Source organism: Nylanderia fulva, unplaced genomic scaffold (assembly GCF_048542155.1).
Source record: "Nylanderia fulva isolate GAGA-0341 unplaced genomic scaffold, ASM4854215v1 Scaffold15, whole genome shotgun sequence".
NCBI classification, from domain to species: Eukaryota; Metazoa; Arthropoda; class Insecta; order Hymenoptera; family Formicidae; genus Nylanderia; species Nylanderia fulva.
The window spans coordinates 2,455,924-2,482,356 of NW_028189730.1; the positions used below are offsets into that span (position 1 = coordinate 2,455,924).

The following is a 26,433-nucleotide window of genomic DNA, read 5'->3' on the forward strand; positions in this document are numbered from 1 at the left end:
CAGAACGACAATAATATTCCCTTAAAAAATTCAGAACATATCGCTTATTATAATTTCTTTACAATTTCCAGAATAAAAGAAAGAAACGCGGTATACATACATGCAAAGAAATATTCTCCATATATTTACGTACGATCGAAATAATCGCGAGAAATATCATGAAAATGTAAAAAGATGCCTGAATTCTTCTGAAAGGAATGGCGACCGTTAATGGATTTCTCGTTATGTGGAGAAACCATTAAAACGCGCGTTTGCCCGCTCCCCAAGAAATTAATTCCGATTGCCGTTATCGCGGGCGGCTTGAAAAAAAAAAAAAGACGAGCAAAAAGATGCGCGGGTTAGGGGGTGGGATTGATAAAAGGACGGGGAAGGTGAAAGAGGATGGATCGCCATTATCGCCACCGCGTTTTCCGCGTCGAGGATAGATGAGATAGAGTCCCCGACTTTTTTTCTCAATGGATTTTTTTTTCTTTACTCTGAAATCGCGGGAGAGAGAGAGGGCGGGCAGGTTTTGCTCTTTATCTTCTTCACGTTCGGGGGTTCGTAAATAATCCTTTTCGGAGAACGAGAGGAGTCGTCAGCTCTGAATAAAACCACGACGCCCTAATCTCAGCGATGAAAGAGAAAATCTCGCCGAATATAGTCGCGAAAAAAAATGCCCGAAACGCTCCCCAGCTTCGAGAAATCTCACCCTCTCTCTCTCTCTCTCTCTCTCTCTCTTTCTCCCTCGACCGCGAGCCGATAAAAATCTCCCGCCTCGCCGACAACGGAGTAATAGCAATAATTGCTTTCCGGTTTTTGCCCCAACAAGCGGTCGGCGAGCCGGTGAACAAAAAAAAAAAAAAAAGGAAAAAACGGAAGTATCGTTTTGCGGCACAATGTCTATATCGACATGACCCCGTAATACGCGAGCGCGCGCGATTTATGTCCGCTGCAGATGGCAGTTGCAATTACAGCGTCATTCTTTCGCTCCGATCTAATTAATTGAAAAATGGTGTGCGAGAGAGAGAGAGAGAGAAAGGGGAGAGAAAAAGAGGGGGTTGGTTGCACCCCGGCAGTTTCTGAGAGGGCCCTCCAGAGATTTCCGGTCTTGTTAGGAAGGACTTTCGAGTGCTGCTTAACTCTGTTCCGCCTCTTTTTCTCTTCGATCCCTTGTTTCTCCCCCTTTCTTAGTATCACGTAATTAAAAGTTCGAACCGACCGCGATTCACGCCTGACGGAAACCATCCTCTCTCTCCCTCCGCACGACACTTCCCGTATTACTACGTAATCTAAGGGAGGAAGAGAGGAAAGGAAGGAGAGGCCTTTCTTTCCACTTTTCTCCCACTTTTCCTCGTCTTTTTGCAATTACTCCTTCTTGAGAACTTCGGCCGTTCGAGAGACCAGAAATTCCACAGCGAGATTTCTGTTCTCTATATTCTTGGATGGGTTTAGAATTAGCTTGATAAAGATGAGATGAAAATATGTAAATTCATCTTAGATGAGACGATTTTGTTTGAAATTTATCTGGATAACAGATAAAATTATAGAGCACTCACAGTGTTGTGCTTAGATGATTTTAAAATTAGATCAAGATAAGATAAAAAATGTAATTCATCTTAGATAAGATAAAGATGATTTTGTTGGAAATATATCTAGATAAAAGATAAAATTATATGGCAATTTATCTAGATGATTTTTTAGATAATAATTTTTAAATTTGATTTATTTATTCAATTGACCAAAACTGGCATCACTTTATTGTATAAAAAATAATTTTAAGACTGCTTATATAAGCACAGTTATAAAAAATGTAAATTATAAAAGAGATATAAAAATATATTCATTATATATAAAATAAAATATATATAAAATATAAAATATTGATTATATATAAAATATGTAAATTTATCTTAGATAAGACGATTTTGTTTTAAATTTATCTGGATAACAGATAAAATTATAGAGCGACTCACAGTGTTGTGCTTAGATGATTTTAAAATTAGATCAAGATAAGATAAAAAATGTAATTCATCTTAGATAAGATAAAGATGATTTTGTTGGAAATATATCTAGATAAAAGATAAAATTATATGGCAATTTATCTAGATGATTTTTTAGATAATAATTTTTAAATTTGATTTATTTATTCAATTGACTAAAACTGGCATCACTTTATTGTATAAAAAATAATTTTAAGACTGCTTATATAAGCACAGCTATAAAAAATGTAAATTATAAAAAAGATATAAAAATATATTCATTATATATAAAATAAAATATATATAAAATATAAAATATTGATTATATATAAAATATGTAAATTCATCTTAGATGAGACGATTTTGTTTGAAATTTATCTGGATAACAGATAAAATTATAGAGCGACTCACAGTATTGTGCTTAGATGATTTTAAAATTAGATCAAGATTAGATAAAAAATGTAATTCATTTTAGATAAGATAAAGATGATTTTGTTCGAAATATATCTAGATAAAAGATAAAATTATATGGCGATTTATCTAGATGATTTTTTAGATAATAATTTTTAAATTTGATTTATTTATTCAATTGACCAAAACTGGCATCACTTTATTGTATAAAAAATAATTTTAAGACTGCTTATATAAGCACAGCTATAAAAAATGTAAATTATAAAAAAGATATAAAAATATATTCATTATATATAAAATAAAATATATATAAAATATAAAATATTGATTATATATAATATATATATATATGTATACAATAATAAATATTCATATTTATATATAAAATATATTTCTATTATAAGGGATATAAAAATGCATTCATATTTTTATTTCTAAATTTTTATCGCTCACTGCTTAAGTTCTACTATTTAAGTATTTTTATGTGCTATGATTCTAAATCAAAATTATCTGAAAATTATTCTAGATAATTTAGTAAAGACAATACTACTTTTTTAGCTAAAATACAGATATAGAAAATACATATTTTTATTATTTACATAAAGATAAAATGACGCCAAAATTTCATCTAGATGATCATCTATATATAATTTCATACATGTAAATACCAGCAAACACTGGTTATCGGATAACAAAAAGAAGTCGTGGCTATTCAGAACCATGTACTTGTCTAATTAGTGCACAATATGTATTATTTACGTATTTTGCTCTCGAAAGATCGCGCCGATTTATTCATAATGGCAACTTTCAAGTCCGATAGAATGTACACTCTCGATGTAAAAGAGAAATATTACGTTTCAAAACGTATCCGCGTATAATACCATCTCTCTTAACCATCATACGTCGATCACACGTGAACGTACATTCTCTAGAAATTCGGGAAAAAAAATTGTTGAAACGTTGAAATGAATTGTCAACCGCGCCGACCTCCCATCGGAAGGGTTCGGAAAAGTCCATCGACACTTCCAACGAGCAGCTTCTGTCAACCCGGGTCTGTTTTTTCGCGGACGCATCCTGGTGTCGGAATATCCGCTCGAATCGACACTAGGAGCGCGACTAGGATCATCGATAAAAAATGGTTGCGGACGGAGCGAAAATATGCGCGAACGTCCACATCTATTTTTTTTTGCCCGTGCGACAACGCGGAGGCGAGTTTTTCGAACTATGATTATTGGGCGTTTCCGGTTAGATGGATTAACAAATTATCTGCGAGCGCAGGAAATGAAAAAGAAATTTTTTATAGCGCGATGCTTCGCGCAAAATTGCCTTCGAATCATCAGGTGTATGTTTAACGTGTTAGCTTGAAATTTTATGGACGATAAATTTTCATCATCCATTTGCATTTCTAAAATTTATATCGCGAGAGCTCTTCATTTTCAATTCCTTTAGAGGGAAAAATATATACAGGTGTTTCGTTTTAATTAATGTAGTCAAAAATCTCCGAAAATGTGGCAGAAGCGTGAAAATATTGTATAAAACGTTCGGAGAGGGAAAAAGTTGATAATCTTGAATTTTAAGGTAATTTTTCAAATCTAATTTGTACGGCAATTTAATTTTTTAAAACTAGAATCATCCTAATTTTTTTATATAAATTGATTTCTCACATAATATTTAATATAAAAAATTATAAGATGGCCAAAAACTGAGTTTGCGAGATATGTATCCTAATATTTTAATTAGACATAATTGAAACAAACTATAAAATATTTATTTTTCGATAATCTTACCTATATAAAAATAATGAGAGAAATTAATTAAAGAAAATAAGATAAAATGGAATTATCCTAATTTTTTTATATAAATCGATTTCTCAAACAATATTTGATACTAAAAATTATAAGATGGCCAAAAACTGAGTTTACGAGATATGTAATATTTCAATTAGACATAATTTAAACAAACTATAAAATATTTATTTTTCGATTATCTTGAATTTTAAACGGCAATTTTAATTTTTTAAATAGACTTATCCTAATTTTTTAATATAAATCCATTTCTCATACAATATTTGATACCAAAAATTATAGAATGGCCAACAACTGAGTTTACGAGATATGTTATATTTAAGTAGACATAATTTAAACAAACTATAAAATATTTATTTTTCGATAATCTTACCTATACAAAAAAAAATGAAAGAAACCAATTGGAGAAAATTAAATACATAAAATTATTTAAAAAAAAGGATGCTCCTTGCAAATTACCTTTAATTAAAATAAAACACATATACATACGTATATATCATTAAAATGAACTACTTATAATTTTTAAAGCTTGATGCCACATCCTATACGCTATATATCATTAACGAATGACGCAGGCAACCGTGCTACTAATTAAGCGCGATTCAACTTCAGCTCGGTTTCGAGCTCGGAAACGAGTCAGCGTAAAATCGCGCGAGGACGATTTTTTACGGTTTCCGCATCGCGCGACGGACGATTTCCGCGTCCGCGAGCTCTAATCAAACTCGACGGACGACGACGGACGAGAACGAGGGAAAAAAAAGAGCGTTCGTTAAAATCTCGACGCGTTCGGGATCCGCGCCCGATTTTCCCCGACGAGTTTTCGCCAAGAGCCTCCGCAGAGTAATTTTGAATTTTTCCCGAGGAAAGAGACGGGAAAAAAAGGCACATATCATCCGCGCGCGCGAAATTACAAATTATGTACGTGCGTGCTTTTCAATTAAAAAAAATTGCGACTTACACCCGCGGAGAAAAAATGTCCGGCCCGAAACGCGTTCGAATCACCTGAATGCGATTGGGAAATCTAGAGAAGGAGATAGCAAAAGAGAAAGGGAGAGGGAGGCGAGAAATGCAATTTAAAACGATTGCGTCGCGCGGAAAAATATTTGCTCCGCGCAAAACAATTCCCGTCGCGCGGGAAAATATTTACATTGCATTAGAACGATTTTGCGGTGCAACGAATGTTTTAGCGCTTTTCGAGAGAGGCTCACGCAGTTTTTAAAACGCCAAATAGGCAGATAGGATATCCGCGTGTAATGTATAATTGATTTTGTTGCGTGCGACAAATATCTCTTCTGTGTAATGCGTGATTTTTTTTTTTTTTTACAGAACATATATTCACATGTGAAACGAACGCATTTTCCATTATAAATAAAAATCCGACGTAACATATGTCACACGCAATTTTAATTCCGTAACACATGTATTATATATATATATATGTATATATATGCTCTCTTTTCCTTATATTATACATATATACATATATAATATATAATATAATATATAATATATAATATATAATATAATATATAATATAATATATAATATATAATATAATATATAATATATAATATAATATATAATATATAATATAATATATAATATAATATATAATATAATATATAATATAATATTATAATATAATATATAATATAATATTATAATATATAATAATATATATTATAATAATATTATATATAATGTATAATAATATATATTATAATATATAATATGTATATAATATATTATATATATATATATATATATATTATATATATATGCTCTCTTTTTCCTTTTCCCTTTGAACCAATTAGTATAATAAAATTAATATAATTATATCCGTATTCAAAAATTATTTCGCGCGCAAAAAAAAGGAGAAAAAATAAAGAAACAAAATAATTGCATTTGGATAAAAAAAATTGACGAGAAAAAAGGCAAGATCGTTCTAGATTGCAGAAACATTGAAAAGCCTAATATGTAGCGGAGCGATCGAAAATGCAATTCGCGGCGAGCGTTTCCGCGTTTCACGCGAACCACCTCGTACATATGGCTCTTTGAAGTCATTACCGGCGTGTCAGTGTCAGACGACCAGACCCCTCCCCCTTCCTCGCCCCTTTCCAACCCCCGAGCGGAAAAAGCGGAGAGCGTCGGGCGTGCGCGATATTTTTCTACTGTCACGAGCGACCGCTCGTCCCAAATCCTGGACAGGACCCCCGGTGTAGGGTCCTGGCGAATAGCGCGAATCAGGGTGTGTTCCTACCGCGAGATTATACGTGAAAATTCTTCCCCGAACGTATTATATCTAAGGGAGACGCGTATGAGGAAAATATATGTATCTAAATAAGCGAGAAAATTAAGGAGATAATTCCTTGTCGAAAATTAAAGGGGATTTCTTTTCTTATATTAACATATATTTTTATGTCTCTCCCTGAGGAATTATATTTTTCTAATGAGTAGGTAAAAATTAATTTTTTTTTTCTAAAATTTTAAACAAATTAAAAAAATAAATATTGGTGGATATTATTATTTTTTTTTTGATCGTTATAAGGGGATAAAACTAACAGCTCCTGTTTAATTTTTTATCAGAACTTTTTGATGGGCCGGAATATGATCATGTAATAAAAATATGCGTTAAAGAGTTTGATTCCTTTAGAAACTTTTTTGTGTCTTTTTTTTTCGTAAAATCAATAGTTTTTAAGAAAAAGATACATTATTAAAAAAGTGTAACTCCTCAGGGAGGGATACAAGAATATATATTTATATAAGAAACCCTCCTTAATTTTTGACAAAGAATCATCTAAAATTTTTCACGCTTGTTTAAATACACCCTGTATATATGCGGGAAATATATTTAATGATAATAATATAAAGAAAGATTAACGAGGCGTGGGAGGTATTTTGGAATTTTTATACGCGCTTATATATATATATATATATTCAAGCGATTTCAAGATGAAATATGAAGGTTCCGAAGAGATATTATAAAGCGATAAAGCGAGCTTGTGCGAGAGAATATAAAAATTTAAGGATTCAATGAGATTGAAATACTTTAAAAGTCAAAGTAGACGGAGGGAAATATCAAGATTTCAATATCGACAACTCATGATATAGTGCACAACAAAGTTGTCGTGAAATATCGTGTCGCACATAAGGATTCGAGAGTTAAGAGAGCAGGTGGAATTTAAGGTATCAAAGATCCGAATCCAGAAATATTTCACGTCAACATTTTTTCCCTATACATTACGAACGAGCTCATAAATTAAACATTTAATATCTTAAAGCGCGATATTCCGAGGATTTAGAGAATGAAAAATCTAAATATCAAAGCGTCCGAGATTTGAAAAGAAATAAAAATGCGAAAGAAATACATTTTCATCATTTTACATCGCGACTTATCATGCAAATGAGTTTTGGAATTCAACAAAAAAAAAATAAGTAATTTCAAGATTATACGGATCTTGGAACGAAAAAATTTCGAAGTAAGAGAAGAAACAATACCGATTGATCATACAATAGGATTATGCAGTTTGAAGAAAAAGGGAGTTTCGGAGAAAATCCAAACAGAGATATAAAAACTGCAAGCAGTCGGCAAATATTTGACGGAAACTGAGGGAAACGACTCAATGTAAAGTCGAGCGATCGGCCAATATTTAAGGAAATACGAATCAAGTACGTAAAAGTTTCAAAAATTCGCCGGTTTGGAAATCGCAAGTAAAAAATATAGACATAGGGTGTCCAGCAGACTCAATGAAAAAAAAATTCCCTGACTTTTTCAGATTTTCCAAGACCAGAAATTAATTTTTTCTCTGACTTTTTAGTATTATTTTAACCAAATATATAATTTGCATATATCTGTGTGATAAATCAATTAAATGTTAAATCATGAAATCCTTGAAATATTTTTGTCGACAATGAAAAGGTTCGAAAGTTAAAGAAACTATTTAAATAATCACCTTTTTTATTTATATTATATAAAATTTTTTATTTTGTCTCTATCAAATATATTGAAATAAAATAACACGACGATGAAAATATAAATTAACGAACACGCTGTAGATAAATCGATTTTTAACAACACAGAAAATTAGCGTACTGGGAGTAAAGAAAAGTTTATATATATTTAATAAAAAAGGTCAAATTATTGAGACAAATGTAGAATAATGTGAAAAAACCGTCGAAATACGAACTGTCAAAATACGAACTGTCAAAATTTAATAGTATGCGCGCAAAATTTGTTATTAATTTTTTAATTTATTATTAAATTAACTATATACACTCCTCAAAATAATTAAGGGAAATAATTAAGGGGAAAAATTGTCCAATATATAAGCAAATTTTTAAATAGCTGTAACTTTGTTTTAAAAAATGATGCAAGATTGCTGAAAAATCCAGATAAATAGTAAAATTTCCCGACTTTTCCTTAGCAATTCCAGATTTATCAAATTCCCTGACAATGCCCGGTTTTCCAGATTTCCCTGACCGTTAGACATCCTGAAACAGGATTCTACCCAAGTTCAAATCCATCCTCGCAAAATATGTCAGTCACCCCTCGTCGATATTTTCCGGATCTTTGACACCTTTCGCGACACTAATAACACGATATTAACAATCGGATTATCCTTTATGATCAATCTTACTAAAAACGATCCCGCAAATTACTGTGATACGAAATTACTGGGGATATCGTCGCGGGAGCCAATCACGTCGCAGCCGCAGACACCGTGGTTGATGAGGGATCTAAGGATTAGGAATACACAGAACTCGAGAAATTCGAACTCATCTTCGAAGATCCCCGAAGTAAGCGTGAGCTATATTAATACCGTTTCTTTAATAGCCTACGATCCATTCTCAAAATTGAATTATACCTTTTACGATCAATCCCATATACATATATATATATAAAGAAAATAATCCGCAGAATTTAACGTTCAATTTTGCTCTGTGCGAGCTCTAACTAAGCAATATATATAAATAAAAAAAGTTCAAAAAAATTCGAACCCACCTCCAGAGGAGAACGAACAATCTCAAGGCAGCTTTACCTTGTCAAAAAAAAAAAAAAAAAATTAATCGTACAACAATATCAACAATTCACGTGTATCATCCCCGATGACGGAGAGCGAGAAAGGGCGGAATCCCACGTTATCCCGAGATAATAAAAATGACGCACACGTGTCTCTTAGTCTGAGTGAGGAGGAGAAGAATGATATAGGCGATGCCGCGCGAAAATGTTCTACGAACCCGAGGACTCGCGACTCGCGACACGGAAAGCCTCCAGTTCTCGCGTTCGATCCGCCCGGCGGCCCGAGGCGTACTGGCCCTTCGCAAACGTGCGCCTCTCCGCCGAGCGAGCGGTGGGCGAGCGTCGCGACGGAGAGGGCGGAAGCGACGCCGAAGGGGTGAGCGCGACGCCGCGCCGGGAGGGTGAATGTCTCTCGTATCGCCGTATCATTTTCGACGACGGTTTTCCTAGGAATTTTGTAGAAAGAAAATACGCACTCGAGGATATGCGATTCTGATTTTTTTTTTTTTTTTTTTTTTTTTTCGTACCCTTCTGTCAACAAACGGCGTATAACAACCCCGAAGGAACTTTATTAAATGTTAAAAATGTGCCGGAACTTTTCTTCGCCCGATATGAAGTACAAAGAACTTTTTTATTCGGAACAATTTTCGACGACGGTTTTCCTAGAAAATTTTGCGGAAAGAAAATACGCACTCAAGAATATTTGACTCTGATTTTTTTTTCGTACCCTTCTGTCAATGAACGACGTATAACAACCCCGAAGGAACTTTATTAAATGTTAAAAATGTGCCGGACGGGGGGTATAACAACCCCGAAGGAACTTTATTAAATGTTAAAAATGTGCCGGAACTTTTCTTTGCCCGATATGAAGTACAAAGAACTTTTTTATTCGGAACAATTTTCGACGACGGTTTTCCTAGAAATTTTGCGGAAAGAAAATACGCACTCAAGAATATTTGACTCTGATTTTTTTTTCGTACCCTTCTGTCAATGAACGACGTATAACAACCCCGAAGGAACTTTATTAAATGTTAAAAATGTGCCGGAACTTTTCTTTGCCCGATATGAAGTACAAAGAACTTTTTTATTCGGAACAATTTTCGACGACGGTTTTCCTAGAAATTTTGCGGAAAGAAAATACGCACTCAAGAATATTTGACTCTGATTTTTTTTTCGTACCCTTCTGTCAATGAACGACGTATAACAACCCCGAAGGAACTTTATTAAATGTTAAAAATGTGCCGGAACTTTTCTTTGCCCGATATGAAGTACAAAGAACTTTTTTATTCGGAACAATTTTCGACGACGGTTTTCCTAGAAATTTTGCGGAAAGAAAATACACACTCAAGAATATTTGACTCTGATTTTTTTTTCGTACCCTTCTGTCAATGAACGACGTATAACAACCCCGAAGGAACTTTATTAAATGTTAAAAATGTGCCGGAACTTTTCTTTGCCCGATATGAAGTACAAAGAACTTTTTTATTCGGAACAATTTTCGACGACGGTTTTCCTAGAAATTTTGCGGAAAGAAAATACGCACTCAAGAATATTTGACTCTGATTTTTTTTCGTACCCTTCTGTCAATGAACGACGTATAACAACCCCGAAGAAACTTTATTAAATGTTAAAAATGTGCCAGAACTTTTCTTTACCCGATATAAAGTACAAAGGACTTTTTTATTCGGAAAAATTTATGTGGAAAAATTTTCGACGACGGTTTTCCTAGAAATTTTGCGGAAAGAAATACGCACTCGAAAATATTCGACTCTGATTTCTTTTTTAATACTCTTAACCCTTCTGTCGATGAACGATGTATAACAACCCCAAAGGAACTTTATTAAATGTTAAAAATGTGCCGGAACTTTTCTTTGCCCAATATGAAGTACAAAGAACTTTTTTATTCGGAACAATTTTCGACGACGGTTTTCCTAGAAATTTTGCGGAAAGAAAATACGCACTCAAGAATATTTGACTCTGATTTTTTTTTCGTACCCTTCTGTCAATGAACGACGTATAACAACCCCGAAGGAACTTTATTAAATGTTAAAAATGTGCCGGAACTTTTCTTTGCCCGATATGAAGTACAAAGAACTTTTTTATTCGGAACAATTTTCGACGACGGTTTTCCTAGAAATTTTGCGGAAAGAAAATACGCACTCAAGAATATTTGACTCTGATTTTTTTTTCGTACCCTTCTGTCAATGAACGACGTATAACAACCCCGAAGAAACTTTATTAAATGTTAAAAATGTGCCAGAACTTTTCTTTACCCGATATAAAGTACAAAGGACTTTTTTATTCGGAAAAATTTATGTGGAAAAATTTTCGACGACGGTTTTCCTAGAAATTTTGCGGAAAGAAATACGCACTCGAAAATATTCGACTCTGATTTCTTTTTTAATACTCTTAACCCTTCTGTCGATGAACGATGTATAACAACCCCAAAGGAACTTTATTAAATGTTAAAAATGTGCCGGAACTTTTCTTTGCCCGATATGAAGTACAAAGAACTTTTTTATTCGGAAAAATTTTCGACGACGATTTTCCTAGAAATTTTGCAGAAAGAAAATACGCACTCGAGAATATTAATATAAATAAAATAAAATAAAATATTAAACTCTAATTTTTTTTAATACTCTCAACCCTTCTGTCGATGAACGATGTATAACAACCCTGAAGGAACTTTATTAAATGTTAAAAATGTGCTGGAACTTTTCTTTATGTGATATAAAATATAAAAGACCTTTTTATTCGGAAATCTTTTCAAATATGAAAAAATTTTCAACAACGGTTTTCCTAGAAATTTTGTGGAAAGAAAATACTCGTCGAAATTTTTCTTTGCCGAGAAATATAGTACAAAAGACTTTTTTATTGAAAAATCTTTTAAAATATGAAAAAATTGTAGGATGATATGGTATTGGAAAAATTTTATAAGAGATTTTCTTTTATTAATATTTACTACGAAATATTAATAAACTAATCGAACATATGTTATATCTTATTTATTTAATATTTTTTATTGGGGTAAATATTAATCTCTCTTACATGGAGAAAATTTTCTCTTAGAATTTATCCTAAGAAAATCATATAATCGTAGAACAATATGATATTGGAAGAATTTTATAAGAGTTTCTCTGATTAATATTTATCATAATAAAAAATATTAATATCTATACACAATAAGATATAAAATATATTCGATTAATTTTAGTAAAATTTACTATGTACAAGTTTATGTGCAATATTTTTTATTATGGTAAATATTAATCAGAGAAACTCTTATAAAATTCTTCCAATACCATAGATTATATATAATGACTATTTCTCTATAAAATAATAAAACTTATCAATTTTTAAATATTAAAAATTTTGATAAAAACATGTTTGTATATATCCTACGATTAATATAATTTTCTAAATAAATTCTAACAGAAAATTCTCTTCCTGTACATTGATGAAAAGGTGAAAAATTATACATTGACAGGAAGGATAAATGTGTCGCCGAGAAACTAAAAATATATAAGATAAATGAGACTAAGAGCGCGCATGTGTATATGTGTTTATGTGAGAAAAAGAGAGAGAAAACATGAAGAATTTAAGGAATTATAAAAAGTCGGTGGGTTTTGCGGTAAGCGCGTCACTGAAACTATAAAAGTGTAGCCAAAGTCGGAGAATAAACAGGATGTTGAATGAAAATCAAGGGTATAGGGATCTGAAATTTCGAGATAAGCGCTGAAAGTTGAAAAGAAGTCGAGAGTGAGTTGGAATTTGGAAGCGTGTGAAAAATAAAAGTCGAAATTTCGACGTTGAAAAGAGGAAATGGGCGAGAAAATGTTAAAAGAGATTTTTTATCTCGCATTCTGAACAGATTGCTTTCGATAAGGATGCATTTATGCAATATTCATTCGTTGCTGCCGAATCTACGAAGATTCTAAAAACGTTCCAACTTCAAACTTGTAAGAAAGTATGTGTGTAATCTTTCAAAATTATAAAAAAAAAAATATATCCAGATACACTGAAAAAAAAATTATTGAATTCGAATAAGTATTTATTTCAATATTGCCAAATAAATTATTTATATGAAACTAATAATATTTATTTGATTTGAAAAATATTTATTTTATATAAGAAAATCCAAAACAAATAAATATTTAATTGTCTTAAATAAATGATTTATTTGACAGTATTGAAACAAATATTTATTAACTTAATAATTTTTTTTTGAGTGTATGAAAAGGGCCAGGTACAAATATATTAGATACAACAAAATTATATATTTTCAATTTTTATTATACTTATTTTAAACGTATTTCGGTTCCTACCTTCGAACCATCCTCAGCATATCAATTAGTAAAAAAAAATCATACGTATAATTTTTTTTAAAACTACGTGCATAATTTTTGTACTAATTAATTAATATTCTGAGGATGGATTGAGAAGACCGAAACGTCCAAAAGTATAGAGGAAAAATAATTTTAAAATAATTTTGTTACAAAACTGATATCTGTGCCTGCTAATCTTTACTGGAATTTCTATTTATGCATCAGAGCTTTCAATGTATTATTTAAAAAAAAAAAAAAAAAAAAATGTATCGCTTATCGCGCGGATTGTCCTGGGGGAGAAAAATTTGAAGATAGGCGGGAAACGAATTTAGGACGGTAATAAAATAACGCGTTGAACGTAAGCGAAGACGTATGCGTTCCCCGGGAGTTGCCGAAGTCTCTTCCTTCCGTTTCCTACGTCTCGCAAGCGTTCGGCGAGATTATAGAACGAGTTATTATCGATGTCGCGACGTTTATTATTATTAATGGCAGCGCGACAAAACTTTTCTCTCGCGGAATCTCCCGTGCATCTCCTCCACACATCGAGAACTCTATCTCTCTCGTCTGTGTATGTGAGAATTTCGATATAGATGTGTCCCAAGTCAATTTCAGGGGATCTCCGTTTACCTCAACCTTCTCGACTGCCATCAGCAATTGACACGTTTAAAGTTATACGTGTGTATTGCTGTAAAATTTATCGAACGATTATTTATACCCAACGTTGCGCTTAGATGATTTAAAAATTAGCTAGATAAAGATGAGATAATAATATGTAAACTTCATCTAAGATAAGATGCAGGTGATTTTGTTTTAAATATATCTAGATAAAAGATAAAAGATGAAAGATAAAAGATAAAAGATAAAAAATGTAAATTATAAAAGGGATATAAAAACGTGTTCATATTTTTATTTATAAATTTTTATCGCTTACTGCTCAAGTTCGACTATTTAAGTATTTTTATGTGCTATGATTCTAAATCAAAATTATCTGAAAATTATTCGAAATAATTTAGTAAAGATAATACTTTTTTTCATCTAACAATAAGATGCAGATAGAGAAAACTAATAAATATTTTTATATATTTCTATATAAAGATGAGATGACGCCAAAGTTTTGTGTTTTAAAGATATCTAGATAAAAAATAAAATTCTATGGATTCACATCTAGATAATTTTCTAGATAATTATTTTTAAGTCTGCTTATGTAAACACAGTTATTTAAAAAAATGTAAATTATAATAGGGATATAAAAATATATGTATTCATATTTTTATTTATCAATTTGTATCGCTTACTACTTAAGCTCGACTATTTAAATATTTTTATATGCTATGATTCTAAACCAAAATTATTCTATATAATTTAGTAAAGATAATATTTTTTTCATCTAAGATGCAGATATAGATAATACATATTTTTATTATCTATATAAAGTTAAGGTGACGCCAAAGTTTCATCTAGATGATCATCTATATAATTTTATTTAGCAAACACTGTTTATACCCGTTATTTCATAAATATAATTAATTTTTTCTGTTACAAATGAACGAAATGTTGATTTTAACACCGCAAATTCTTAAACAATATTTTTCTGTATTAAAAATATATTTAAAAAATTATAAAAATTTTTTTTAAAAAGACAAAGAGGGAGAGAGCGAGCGAAAGGGAGAGTGGGAATAAATCAAAATTTATCACCTGTTTTCTTAAGCCGATTTGAATGACATTTAATTTTCATGGCGTACATATATAATATTCTGATATAAAGACAATAGCTATTTTTGTAAGCCAAATTCGATAGGTATTATGCAATATTAAGCGTAAATTTTGGTTTCAAATATACATATCTCCTTGTAATTGGCACACTTGTTTCATGGATTTCCAATATGCGTTAAATAATTTTAGCGGATATGAGGGGAGAAGTTATATTTATCATATAATTAATTTAATTTACTGCCAGAGTACATGGTTTATTTAATTAGTTGTTCGTTCGTACTGATGCGCACGTGTGTATGTCATGATGACAGATACCGCGATGCATCAACAGTCATCAGGGCTTACATCATTAATTTACATGTAAAATTATTATATATTTTGGTAAAGATAGAAATAAAAAAAAAGTTCGGGTTCCTAAAATTTTTCCCTCTCCTTATTTCTTACATTTCTCAGAGACTCCGAGAAATATTGATATATAAACAACGAGATATATCGCTTCCCACACTCTTAAGCTTTATACTTTTTTCTAGGCATTCTTACATTTTCTATCTCAAGATTCCGAGGCTCCCGTCTGTTATCATCTTTATTCTCATATTCTCAAATTGCTGAAAACTTTATGCATAAACAAAGATTTTGAACGCGAAATCTCATATTATTATATAAAGGATCCGGAACCTGTGCGCAAAAGTTTACCCAGGATTTTGATAAAGAAAAGTCAAGAGAGAATCCAAGTTGCTGGAGTGCCAAAAAATTCAAACTTTGCTTCGTCTTGCAAAAAAGAGGTAAAACTAACGAGTAAATCATCGATAAATATATATATATATATATATCGGGCGAGCGTTATTAATTTCTAATGAGTAAATAATCGAGCGAAACTTTCCTGAAACTTCTTTAAATTCTTTCCTAGAAAGCTCGGAAAATTAACTGCTGAAATTCCCGTCTCCTCCACGGCGATGTATTAACAATTTAACGAGCCGACATCTGCGATGGTTATTATAGCGCAATTATATGAAACGCGCGCGCGCACTCCAGTTTGGGTTACGAGCGTAATCCTCTATTCGGATTTAAGGATCGAGAATCAAGGATTTACATGTCAGTTAACACGAAGTTGAATTAAACGAAACTCATTTCACTGACGATATTATTTCTGCTAATTAAAATTTTGTATTATTATTAATTTAATTATATATATATATATATATATATATATATATCATATATTAATGTAACACTTCATTCTTCTAAAATTACTCTAAATATACATATTTTTTCTATTTTTTCTAATTGTTTCCTTAATATTAACTTATTTATATTTATTATTTTATTTCAATAAAAATAATAATAAATAAAATATTTTCGTTTTTAATATTCATATATTTCCACCTTTCTAATTTATTAATTTAATTATATATATATATATATATATATATATATATGTATGTATGTATGTATATATACATATTTTTTATATTTTTTCTAATTTTTTCCTTAACAGTAACTTATTTATATTTATTATTTTATTTTAATAAAAATATTAATAAAATAAATTTAATATTTTTGTTTTCAATATTCATACAATTCCACCCTTCTAAATGCGTTCGTATCTCGTTCAAAATTCTGACATATCAAAGACTTGTATATACATACATCGCAAAGTAATTAAAATTTAAAACGATAAATTAGAAATGTAAAATAACACAAAAGTGTAAAATGAATTAAAATTTTCCCTTTAAATTAAAAATGTAATACCTACACATATAACATATGATAAAAATACAAATAAGGAATACGGGGATAAAAATATTTTATATACCCACGTATACTATAATTGCATCTTTATAATTACAACAATTAGTAACAAGATATTTAATTATTCGTGGACGATCGAACGCTTCGAAACTGCGGTTGAGGATCTTACAGAATATGGGATGGGAAGAATTATTCTCAGAGGAGTAGACCATTTCGCGCACACATGGAGAGGGATATCAGGGAGGTCTAAGAGGCGCTGACGCTTTGTTATTCCTAAGGCTTGACTTCCGGTAAGCTCGGCGGCGAGCTTCTCGGCACGTTCTCACCGCAAACAAGTCTTCGCTGTCGAGCTGCGAAAATCGCTGGGACGTCCAATACGACGAATATCGACGGTATCATCGCCCGAACATTTATGATAATCAGACATTTAACTCTGGCTAGTATATATGTACGTTCTGCCTGTGACTGTGAATGACAGAGAGGAGATAAGTAGCCTCCGGAACCTATATACGTATATAGAATATGGAATATTCGAACTTCGAGACAGCTTGGCAGACTACGTCAGGGAGTATCTCAAAGTCATCAAACGCCCCGAGATAATAGATTCCGAGTCTATAAATTTGAAATTTAAAGAATACGGGGAGAGCTTCTCCCTTCGCGGAAAGTTCTTCTTACAAAAGTCCTTCTTTTCCAGAAATGCAAAACATTAATTCAGAATTTTTCGAAGACACTCGCACTTCCGAAGATGCGAAAGTTTGGTGCAGCAGTTTTGACATATAGACATGATGAAAAGCGCATAGTAGTTGTGTAAACATATATAACCAACATCTCAAATTATATGTACGCGCCATCATCGGGCGTCTGCAAGGATTTTTTTCAGGGGAGAGCATGATTAATATTTTTTCTTTCTTATTTTTTGCTCTTTCTCCATTTTTTTAATTTAATTTTTTTGCTATTTTTATTTTTTATATTAAATATATTATATATTATATAATATTATATATTTATCATATATTATATTATATATTATATTATATATTATATATTATAATATATTATATAATTATATATCACATATATTATATATTATATATTTTATCATATATTTATTCTATCTTATATATTATACATTAATATTATATACTATATATTTGTCATATATTATATTATATTATATATTATATTATATATTATATTATATGTATATTATATATTATATTATATGTATATATTATATATTATATTATATTATATATTATATTATATTATATATTATATTATATATTATATATTATATATTATATATATATTTATATTAAATATGCAGATAAATTCCAGTGTTTATTCAAAAGGAGAGGAAAAGCTTAATTTTAAAAATGATTCCAAGACGGGAGGCAAAGCACGTCCCCTTTCAGCTCCCTCTGCAGATTCTCATGCGTGCCATATTTCTCGGTTGTCGAAAAATCTCTGCTGCGTGCGAACGCTACATTTAATCAGCGAAACGATTATTCATTCTCGATTTTTGCGAATGGTCGCGGTGTGTCGGAATCGACAGATCGCGGACAGATCGTTCTGGAAGGGCAATTTCGAAAATTACTCGAGAGAGAGAGACAGCAATTCCCTTCCTCGACCTCGTTTCCTCCTCCCCGATCAATCCCTCCCTTTCACGTCGTTGCGGAATTACCGACCCTACGTTCTGTGAGTGACGTTATCACGCTGCATTTGGTGCATTTAATGCATCCGGTGGCTGGTCCATTGAGGAGGGGGTGGAAAAGGGATGTCTGGTCGAGACAGCCGAGTCAGTGCATTCGATATTCCATATTGCATCTCTGCTTACCAACAGGTACATCCCGTTGACTCGCCATTCGTATTCATCTCCCGAACCCGAAGGATGATACAGAACGATCGAGAAGTCACGCAGCCCGCAAAATCCAGCCATTAGACGCTCGCGAAATTCGATTGCATTTGCAGTCGGGAAACGCGGTGGCGAAAGACGGAGAGATGTAAATGCACAAGTTTATTAAGCTTATTATTATTCATATGTATTATTGAGACAAGTTTGCCAAGAGATCCAGATCTTTATGCTTTCAGACTTCGTTAATTAAATATTAATATTGAGAGAAAAAATATTTATAATATTATATATTTTTTGATGGAAAAAAAATATATATATTTATATTTATTAATTTATTTTACCTTTAAAAGATGTATATAAATATATATTTCAAAAACTTTTTGATTTGTCATTAAAAAAGTGCGATTAACAAAACTGGAAAAAATTAAAGAAATAAATTTTAGATATACTTTTTTATAGAAAAATATATACATATATTCACAATTTATTTTTCTTAATGAAAATATATATATGAAATTTAACAAACTGGAAAAAATTATAGAAACAAATTTTGAATATATTTTTTAATCGAAAAAAAATATATATATACATATTTATATTTATTTTTCCTATAAAAATATATATAAAAAAATATATAAAAATCTATATTTCAAGGATAGATTTGTCATTCAAAGTGCAATTAAAAAGGTGAAAAAAATAATAGAAATGGATCCCGGAGAGACGATATTAAAATATCGTAAAGGCGCAGTTACGTATAGCATTTTGTCTATCCGCGATATATATATATATATATATATAAGGCTATATAAAGTCTCGGGAATACTCGTCATCCGAACAGAATGGAATGCGCGGCATTGGTAGACATTATAGGGATGCCAGTCTCGGCAGCATGTAAACGAATTTTCGCATCACGTGCAATTCTACGGGTATATTCCTTCCATCTCCGAGCTCGCCGAGCAGCTTCGTTCTTGCGTCCACCGTCTTATCCTACCCTCCGTTTCTTGTTCCACCACCTCATTTCACCTCTTTTCTCGTCAATTTTCTCGCTCCCTCTTTCTTTCTCTTCGTTTCTTTCATCTTTAATTACGCGGAAAGTAATTTGATTCGATGAATATTATTAAAGTACTTTTCTGTAATAAAAATACTTATTACATAATATTTAATGTAAATAAGAGAAATTTTAAATATGCAATAATTAAGCGGTGCATTTCAAATTTAAATGTAATTAAATTATAAAAATGTTCGTTTTATGCTATTACAATAAAATAAGCAAAAAATGAACACGATTAATGTGAAAATATACACCCCTTTTTATTTACAGCTTGAAAATAATTTACGAGCTGTACGTGACATTTTGCCAAATTTTCCCCAATATATTCCGCGATGATTATTTCTATCTGTGTTAAAAAGAAATTTACATCAACGTTCGAAACTTTAAATATTGATTAATATACATACAATAATAAAGATAAAATAATAAAAAGGATTTTTTTTTTTTTATGGAAATGTGAAATATCCATAAATTATAGTAATTTCATCTTTGATTATAATGTCTTACATCGCGACACGATCTCGCGGTATTTTCTGTCGGCAATAAAATAGAATAAAAGCACGGGGGATGAAAAAAGGTCAAAGGAAGAGGAACGCGCGCGAAGAGAGGTAAGTATATTTTGATCTGACGTCTGGATCTAATTTGATCTCGTATCTCTAAAGATGCTCCCTGAATAAAAATTCTTCGGCGCTCCGGGTTCGGCCGTCGCTTTGGATTTCGATAATGCCGATGCATCCCACATATATATACTATACATACATCCACGCTGCATCCGCGATCGACATCCTTGATCTCCTACCGTGCAATACGTTTTATTCCTGCCCGCTCTCGAATAGCCATCAAAACGGAGACGCGCTGAATGCAAGTCTCGAATATTTATGATGCTTTCCGCTGATGCAATAATTATATCTTTTACCTTTTTCATAATATAATCTAATATAATTATATATTTATTACGCGATTAAAAATTGCAAAATAATTTATTCTTTATATTTTTACTGAAAATATTTGTTATTCAAAAGTATTTTAATATGATAGATATTTTTGTAGAGAATTTTAAGTTTAAAACACATTTAATTTAAATTCTAAAAAAATATGTCAAATAATGACATAAGTTATAGTCTATTAGAAATGATTAATTAATTATTAAAAAATTGCAAAATAATTTATTCTTTATATTTTTACTGAAAATATTTGTTATTCAAAAGTATTTTAATATGATAGATATTTTTGTAGAGAATTTTAAGTTTAAAACACATTTAATTGAAATTCTAAAAAAATATGTCAAATAATGACATAAGTTATAGTCTATTAAAAAAATGATTAATTAACTATTAAAAAATTGCAAAATAATTAATTCTTTATACTTTTACTAAAAATGCTTATTATTACAAAAATTTCTCCTTGGTATACTTTTTATTAAAAAAATTTAAAGTTTTAAACACATTTAATTTAAATTCTAAAAAAAAAATACGTCAAATAATAATGACGGAAGCAAAAAGACAACTTGTAAGCTATTAAAAATTATAATGTTCGAATGCAGTTAAGAGCTCACAAAGGCATCGGAGCAAAGATTAAAGTACCCGGAGGAGAATTCCAAGGGCCGCGCACAAATTATTAATTCGCGATCGCGAACGTGTACTGGTGCATTTACACACTGGGTAGTTTCTCTATCGACGTTTAGCTGAAGAATCGGGAGGATGGGGCGAAACGAGAGAGAAAGAGGGCGTTTCGTGGGCGCGACAGACTGTTCCCACTCAATTAACCGAGTGTACCTGCGGGCTGAGTGCACCTGGTTTTACGGCCGATGCACCTGTAACGTCGAGTAATTAGTTCGTTTAGCTTTTTGCCCTGTGCATCGCAATGAGAATCTTGCCAGGACAATTAGGACCGAAATTTTGATACGATAATAAATATCAGGGTGCCAAGCGAACAGGAAAGCGAATTTGGAAAACCGGGCATTGTCAGGAAATTTTACTATTTATCTGGACTTTCTCACATTGTTCTACATTTGTCTCAATAATTTGACATTTTTTGTTAAGTAAATATAAACTTTTTCTTGACTTCCAACACGCTAATTTTCTAAGCTTTGATATTCAAAATTCTATTAAGCATGAAATGTCATTAACGAAGATTTTATATCTCTGAAGAGAATTCTCTTTAACGCTATACCTACCTATATAAAAAATTACTATAAAAAATAATCTAATATAATTATTATAAAATAATTATTATAACAATTTTTTACTTTTTTATAATAATTGTATAGATTGAAATAATATATAATGATATCGGGGAGAGAATGAGTAAAAAAGTGTTTATTGACGATTAAAAATTCTATTAAGCATGAAATGTGATTAACGAAGATTTTATATCTCCGAAGAGAATTTCTATTTAACGCTATATAAAAAATTACTATAAAAAATAGTAAAATAAAATTATTATAACAATTTTTGAATTTTTCGGCACCAAAATTTAAAGAGAAAAAAAGTATGAATAAAAAAATGTTTTTCTCGCTTGTAATCACAGAGTCGCGAAAGAGACGTCAAACTTGCAACCAACTTCTAGACTCTGTCAATTAAAAACTGCCGAGAAATATTTACAGATACGTGTAACGTAAATTATTAATTAAATCCTAAACGCTATTCGCGGAAGAGTTTATCGAAGCTGGAGTGGCCTGGTGAGAATCCCCGAGAGGGTCTCTCGAGCTCTCTTTGAAGAGTCGTGAATCGCTATAAAAATGTTCGAGAGTCTCCGAGGAGGGCTCCGAGGGTGAACTCTGCTTCACTAACCTTCGCAGAAGAGCTATCCCGAGCGCGGCTCACGGGGGTTCGGATTGGATCGCAGCACGTGCCATTGAACAATCAAACAATACAGGGGATGGATGGGGTGTTAAGTGCCCATCGCTGGGGGTTGCACGGAAAATCGGCACGCTGCTCCGGGTCCATTGTGGCCTCTCCTTGTAAACTTCGGCGCGAGAACGGGTCGGCAAGAGTGTGAGAGAAGAGAGATGCGAGAGAGAAGGAGGCGATTCAAGGGCTGTTTCTACCCCATCAATCATGGTATTTACGTGCGCGAGCTCGGCCCGGGCACAATGCCGAAAGCTCGTGTCGAAAGGAAAGCCTCGGGTTTACTCAGGGAACCTTCTCCGACGATCCCACCCACCCGGGTTCTCCCTTCCCACGAGCGACCTGAACGACCATTCTTCGGGTAATAATATCCGCGCGGACAATGTCGGTCGAACTGAACGATGAAAGCCCCTCCCTTTTATCCTTTTGCCTGCCTAAAATTATATTTGACGAACCTCTCGCAGCTAATTTCGCGGAATTTTAGTCCTGGGACACTCTTAAGCTGACCATGACTGTTTTATCGACTTTGAGTTCAAGGGCTTTTCTTTTTATTGACTGTGCAGATTGAAAAATCTTAGTACTTATAATAATGAACGGGGAGCGATGTAATTTCGTATATAAAAACAATAAAAGTTAAAAAATTACAGTTTATCGGCCTCTTGCATCACCTCATAACAATACTTATTTGATACAAAAGTTCGGCAGTTTATTTGTGCACAAAATATAGCGCTCCCAATAGAAATGACATGAAAGAACTCATTTATTATTATCAGTACTTTTATTGTGGAGGATTTTTCAATCTGTATATTCAATAAAATGTGAACCTAACCTAACTTAAAGTCGGTAAAACAGAACAACGGCAGCATTCCCTTAAGGGGATCCTGACTAAGTCTGGTTCAAATTAATGTTTTCATTTATTAACTCTTCATTGGTTATATGGAATAAAAAATCCTTTACTAGAATAAGAATATTCAATAATAAATCTGGGCTATTATATGTGTATATAAAAAGAAACCAAGAAAGTTAAATAATTATATGCAGTTTTCTTATCGTTTAGGTTAAATTGACTCAATGCGAAAGACCGATAAAAAACTGTAATTATTTAGCTTTCTTGTTTTTTTTTATATACATATGTAATAGCCCAGATTTGTTATTATGAATACTTTAATTCCAGTAAAGAATTTTTCACTCTGTATAGCCAATAAAGAGTTAAATGAAAATATTTGTCGATGAAACTGACTCAGTCAGCATCCTCTTAACGTCTGAAAATTGAAGAAACGATTTTTAATCACCGAGATCGTAGGATTCAACTGTTGATGCAACACTCGATAAAAATTGACTTACACATAATGTCTTAATTAACGTTCTCGTCGACTCGCTGCTCAAACGTGAAAGGCACTAAACGCGCTAATGAGGGGTCAAAATCCCGGCGGCTGGCTCGACGATGTAATTGTTGGCATGCCAACACCAATCGTTATGCCGATTGCGTGGTAACCGGATCGAATTAGGGCGAACTCAAATCGAACCAATCAAACCGAATACCGAATTGAAGAGTTACAGTTCGCGTTAAACGTAATTCTATAAAAGTGGAAAAAACAACTCTTATTTTTTTATCAGAATTTCAGCACTTTTTGTCGGCAACTTTTTCAGACACTTTTCTACTCATTCTCTCCCCCCTAATATCATATATTATTTCAATCCATATAATTATTATACAAAATTCAAAAATTGTTATAATAATTATTTTATAATAATTTTATATTTTACTATTTTTTATAGTAATTTTTTATATAGCGTTAGAGAGAAATTCTCTTCGGTGATATAAAATCTTCGTTAATGACATTTCATGCTTAATAGAATTTTCAATCGTCAATAAACACTTTTCTACTCATTCTCTCCCCGATATCATTATATATTATTTCAATCTATACAATGATTATAAAAAATTCAAAAATTGTTATAATAATTATTTTATAATAATTCTATTTGATTATTTTTTATAGTAATTTTATATATAGGTATAGCGTTAAAAAGAATTCTCTTCAGAGATATAAAATCTTTGTTAATGACATTTCATGCTTAATAGAATTTTCAATCGTCAATAAAAAAAATAGAGACGAAAGTGAGGTAGAGGGAAAATAATTTAAATAACATTTGAAGGAGAATTCGCACGCGGCGTCAAGAGGAAAATGACTTTTTCCTCGTGTCGTTGCATAATCGCAATTATCGTCCGTTAATGCGTCAATGAGGGCGCGTATAAACGCCACGCAATATGCATCAAAGCCAGAATGAATGACGGCGACGTCGATCCCGAGGTTGTCGACGTCGACATCGACGTCGATGGTGTAATATTGCGCCTTGTGTTTAACATCTCGCCGCGACGTTACGTTAGCGATCGTGAAAGCGATCGTAAAATATCGCGCGCATAATTCTGTATGTAGGTACATAGCACATTACAATTTTGCGAGGAATAAAAAAGCGGCAAAAGATTTACCGATCCGCGAGTCAAGAAATTTCTGTCTTGCAAGTTTCATATATAAACAGTATTGGCTGTGTTATCTAAATAAAATTATAGATGATCATCTATATTTCTAAATAATTACGTATCTAAATAAATATATATATAGTTATCTAAATAAAATTATAGAGATGATCATCTATATAATTTTATTTAGACAACTGTATAATTTTATTTAGATAACGTCTAAAGAAAATTATATAGATGATCATCTAGATGAAACTTTGGCGTTATCTTATTTTTAGATAGATAAAAATATGTATTATCTACATCTGCATATTAGATGAAAAAAGGTATTATCTTTACTAAATTATCCAGAATAATGTTCAGATAATTTGATTTAAAGTCATAGCGCATGAAAAATACTGAAAATTTATAAATAAAAATATGAATATATTTTTATACATTCCGATTTATAATTTACATTTTTTTATAACTGTATTTATATAAGCAATTTTAAAAATTATTATTTAGAAAATTATCCAGATAAATCGTCATATAATTTTATATTTTATCTAGATATATATTTAAAACAAAATCATCTTCATTTTATCTAAGATAAATTTACATATTTTAATCTCATCTTATTTATCTAGCTAATTTTTAAATCATCTAAGTACAACATTGTACTTAAAAATAAATAATAAATAAATTTGCTCTTCTTGTGAATAAACACTGGAATTTATTTGCAATTTTATTTAAGAATATTAAAATAATAAAAAATTAAGAAAGAATAATATAATATATAAAAAATAAAAAAAGTTTAATTATGTCCCTCCCTGGAAAAAATCCTGTGGATGCTTATATGCTATTATTAAACCTTCCTTGAATATATTTTTAGAAAAAGTTTATAGAAATGCAATTACATAATTTATAAACAATCTAAAGATGCGTCGATCTAAAAAATCTTTACGCAAATAATTAACCGACTTTCTCTGTAAAATTCGCCGTTCAATGTTTACCCGGTCGAGTTCGCTGATAATAAATTACGGTTCAATCATGTTTATTTTACCACGGTGTGCTATTAATTATTTCCCGACGATTAATTATCCTCAACATTCCTAAGCTATTAATTATCATTACGCGTCGAGGTGGCGAAGATAATAATGATCGATTTGAACTCTCAGCATCTTATCTAATGTTCTTTATATATTAGAAATATTAAAAAACAGCCAT

At 31.4% G+C, this 26,433-nt stretch overlaps 1 protein-coding gene across 4 annotated transcripts in view; it reads right to left on the reverse strand.

The window, feature by feature from the left end:
* LOC114938984 (uncharacterized) overlaps positions 1 to 26,433 on the reverse strand; it is a 149,700-nt gene that overhangs the window by 115,122 nt on the left and 8,145 nt on the right. The window contains exon 1 of one of the 4 annotated variants that reach the window (XM_029313193.2): positions 9,180 to 9,475. The exons of 1 other annotated variant lie outside the window; for it this stretch is intronic. The gene's annotated coding sequence lies outside the window, so the exon portion shown is untranslated. Of the gene's footprint in view, positions 1 to 100; positions 1,597 to 9,179; positions 9,476 to 26,433 lie in introns of those variants that run through there. 2 more of the 4 variants (XM_029313195.2, XM_029313194.2) reach the window with 2 other exon arrangements.